At 48.1% G+C, this 4,365-nt stretch overlaps 1 protein-coding gene across 1 annotated transcript in view; it reads right to left on the bottom strand.

The window, feature by feature from the left end:
• TENT4B (terminal nucleotidyltransferase 4B) overlaps positions 1-741 on the bottom strand; it is a 69,380-nt gene extending 68,639 nt beyond the window's left edge. The window contains exon 1 of the mRNA XM_042231584.1: positions 626-741. The gene's annotated coding sequence lies outside the window, so the exon portion shown is untranslated. The remainder of the gene's footprint in view (positions 1-625) is intronic.
• Between the last annotated feature and the right edge of the window lie 3,624 nt (positions 742-4,365).

The following is a 4,365-nucleotide window of genomic DNA, read 5'->3' as shown; positions in this document are numbered from 1 at the left end:
GCCCCTCCCGGCTGCCCGCAGGGCCGCCGCCGCCGCCGCCGCCGCCGCCGCGCCTCAGGCGCACGCCCGGCCTCGGCTGCTGCTGCTGCCGCTGCTGCTGCTGCTGCTGCTGCTGCCGCTGCCGCTGCCGCTGCTGCTCGGGGCCCGCCGCGGGCGGCGCGGTCGCGCAAGGAGCCCGGCCGGCGCAGGCGGCGTCGCTCCCGCCCTCGGGGGCTCTGCGGGCCCTCCCCCCTCCCTCCGCCCCTCTGCCGAGCCCCTGTCACCGGGGTCCCCGTGCAAATGGCGGCGGCAGCGGCAGCTCCTGAGAAGGGCTAGCGGCGGCGGCGGCGGCTGCGGCGCGGCAGCGGCGGCGGCGGCGGCAGGGGGGGGGACGCGCCTGCTCCGTAGCGTCCTTGCTCCTCCGGGCCCGGGGCGGGGCCTCCGTCGGCTCCGCCCCGCTCGCTCCGCCCCCGCCCCGCCCCGCCCTCCCGCGCTTGCCCCGCCCCCGCCGGGCCGAGCCGCCAGTCCAGCCCCAGAGGCCGCGCCGTGCGTCACAGAGGCTGCGGTGTGGCGCGTCTGGGAGCCGCAACCGCCTGGTCTAACCGTCCCGACCCCAGCTAGGGAGGGGGGCGGGGGTCGCACGTACCTGGGCGTCAGGGCGCCCCTGACGCGCGTGCCGCCTCCAGTCTCAGTTTCCTGGCCCCCGAGGCTGGGTGAGGCCAGACGGAGGCCGGTCGCCGCCAGCTCCGGAGGGAATAGATTGTGGGCGGTGCCGCCCCGCCCACTGTCCCCTCCCCCAGGCTGCAGCGCCCGGATCCTCGGGCTTCTCTAACCCCTCCCAGGATAGATCTCCGCTCTAAGCACCGTTCCAGAGGGCGGAAAGTGCGTCCCTCTTTCCAGCAGAGCACGTGTCCGGGACCCTGCCCGGATGCAGGCTGCGCTGGTTCCTCTGTTGCTTGGCCACCTGGTTGCCCCCAGCGCCCTCCCTGCCGCGCCCTGGCCAGGACTGGGAGCCGCAGGACTTGGTGGAGGGTTTCACCACGCGACCCCGAGACTGGAGAAACCTGCTCCCACCTACACGGGTGGACACGCTTCTTCGTAGCGTGCGTAAGCCATGGGCTCAAAACCACCGTCACACACCCCAACGCACTTTACAAAGACTTGCACTCATAAACACACGCAGACGCACAGGCAGGGAGACAGACCTACAAGCCACTCAGCGTGTGAAGAAACCACGTGCCCAAAGATGCATCAGCAACCATGAAAAACCCTTCTTAGTTCAGAATTAAAGAAAACCCAAAACCTTTTAAGCCTAATTTGGGGACCATATTGTTGGCACCAGAAGAGATTTTCCACAAATCCCTCCGGTGAAAGATAAGCAAAAGGGTGTTTTAAGTATTTCAAATCATCAAAAGAAAAAAGGAAAAGAAATGAGCATGTTTCATGTGTGCCCTCTAAGGTTGGTCCAAAGTCCGGAATGAGTCCCTAACGCCTGATTTTGGCCTGTTTGGGGAGTTCAATATCCTGGAAAGGTTTTTTTGGCCAAGGTGAAAATATAAAGCATCACTTTACCTTTTTTCTTGCTCAGAGAATAACATGGGCATAAATATGGAAAACACACACACACACACAAAGAATTTTGGTTCATTCTATTTGTTATTGTTTTACTATAAATCAGTATTAAAAGCTGTCTCAGAATGAAGTTTGCTATGTTCTGAGAATTACATAGTCAGGAAAATGAGTAGTGATATTTTTATGCTATTCACATTGACAAATTAAAAAATAAAGCATTGTATACAAAAAAACGTATTTTCATAACTTCAAATTGGCTTTAAAAATACAAGTGAGAGAAATGCAAAGCCAAAAAATGTAATAGCAAGTTCCCACTGTCTAGAAATAACTACCGTGAGGACTAATCAACGCTTTTCAAAAAATCTTTCCATGCATATATATGTTTCAAGACAGTCTTTATTAGCTTTTTTTATTTTAATTTTTTATTTTATTTTTGGCTGTGCTGGGTCTTTGTTGCCACACTCGGGCTTTTTCTAGTTGTGGTAAGTGGGGTCTATTCTAGTTGGAGTGCTCAGGCTTCTCACTGTGGTGGCATCTCTTGTTGCAAGGAGATCCAACCAGTCCATCCTAAGGGAAATCAACCCTGAATATTCATTGGAAGGACTGATGCTGAAGCTGAAGCTCCAAAACTTTGGCCACCTGATGCAAAGAACTGACTCATTTGAAAAGACCCTGATGGTGGGAAAGAGTGAAGGCCGGAGGAGAAGGGAACGAGAGAGGATGAAATGGTTGGATGGCGTCACCAACTCAATGGACGTGAGTGTGAGCAAGCTCTGGGAATTGGTGATGGATAGGGAAGACTGGCATGCTGCAGTCCATGGGGTCCCAAAGAATCGTATGTGACTGAGTGAGAGACTGAACTGGCTGAAATGTCAGAAATCAACACTTGTTATCTTTGAGTGCTTATTTCTTCAGGCAAACCTTGAGACCTAGTAAAGTATTAACAAAATGATCAGATGAATTGGTATACATAAAAGTATACTTTGTAATATATGGGCTGAACGGTGAGATATTACTCTTCTTGTTCACCTACCGGCAACACTGACCAGTCAGCCATGTCACACACCCATGTTCCAAGGCATTCATTCAGTAAACTTTGGTTGAATGTCTAGTATCCTTGCAGAACTGAGCTAATCATTTTAGAGATGATACATAAGTGACCAGGACTTCTCCCTGCCTTCCATGAAGGTATTGTCTGGTTAGGAAGGCAAAAAGCAAATATTCAAAGTCAAATTAAAATTCATTTAATTAATTCAAGAAATATGTCTTGAGCAATTATTATGTGGGGAATATATAAGAATCTGGGGATATAGCAATGAACATGATATGGTCCCTGCCTTCATGAACCTTGCATTCTAGTAAGGCAAGCATATAAGGTCAGACAGACAGCTAAATGCTGTGCAGAGAAAGCAAGCAAGCTAAAAGGCTAGTGACTGTGTGCTATTTTTAGATGGGCTAATCAGGGAAGACTGCTCTGAGGAAGTGATATTTGAGCAGGGACTTAAGTTAGGGAGTAGACCATGACCATCTAGGGAATGATCCATCAAATAGAGGGAGTAGCAAGTGCAAAGGCCCTGAGGCAGGAATATACTTTGTGTGCAGGGTGATAAGGCAGTGCAGTTGTGTTGAATATGTGTGGAATCATAGAGTGTCTCTTCTGGAAGTGTCCTCAAAACCATCTGGTCTAAAGTAAACCAGTAGAGAATTTATTTTTGGCTGCCCTGGGTCTTTGTTGCTGTGCACAAACTTTCTCTAGTTGTGGCTAGTGGGAGCTACTCTTCTGCATGGGAGTCTCATTGCAGTGGCTTCTCTTATTGCAGAGTACAAGCTCTAGGCACATGGGCTTCAGTAGTTGCAGCATATGGGCTCAATGGTTGCAGTGCCTGGGCTTAGTTGCTCAGAGTTGTGTGAAATCTTCCCAGACCAGGCATTGAACCAGTGTCTTTTGCATTGGCACGTGGATTCCTATCCACTGTACCCAGGGAATTTTAGAATACCTAAAAATATATTCACTTTCCTCAACAAATCTGCAATGTTTTATCACAAAGTAATCTACTACTGTAAGCAAAGAGAAAGACTATACCAATTTCAATAATAAATTTTGATTGCTCAACCTTTTCATTTTGCTATTTAGAACATTACATTCTTTAAAACCACCTTCATTAAATCGATGAGCCAAAAAATACAGCTATCAAAACCCCAGACATTTTCCTGCATAATGTAATGTCCTATTCATTCTCAGTATTCATGTTCTTTGTTGTTGTTTAGTCATTCTTAGAGGGGAAAATATTGAGTTGATGATCTCAACTTGTAAGATTTACAGAAACACCAAGATTGTGCAGAGTGAAAATTGAATAGAGAAATGAGAAGCAAGTTACCCAAGAATCAAGCAAATTTAAATATGATTTTGCTGATTTATTAGCTTGAATAAAACAGAAGGGGAATTGCACATACATATACTACTACATGGTATTATAAATAATTGTCATTATAATTAAATCTTAGTGTGATTACATTACTCCACTCCGGAGTTCACAAAACCGTGAATAATAGTCACATAGTTATAGTGATTAGTATCTTCTGTGTTTAGGAAATGAAGCATTTGCTCCAGGTATTAATAACCTGGGGCTTAGGCACCATTTACAACTTTCCCTTTTTTGCATGGAGTATACACCATTGTACCATGTTTGTTTCCTCTCTTGTGAATACAAAGAGGATTCCAAGTAGGGAATTAAATTTCAGTGAGACTTCAACACAACAGGCAATGTGAAAGGCTGTATCTCATTCTGCACAGTGAAAATTTCTTCACTCCTA

This window comes from Ovis aries, chromosome 14 (assembly GCF_016772045.2).
Source record: "Ovis aries strain OAR_USU_Benz2616 breed Rambouillet chromosome 14, ARS-UI_Ramb_v3.0, whole genome shotgun sequence".
In the NCBI taxonomy this organism is placed as follows: Eukaryota; Metazoa; Chordata; class Mammalia; order Artiodactyla; family Bovidae; genus Ovis; species Ovis aries.
This window is presented reverse-complemented; position numbering and strand designations above follow the sequence as displayed.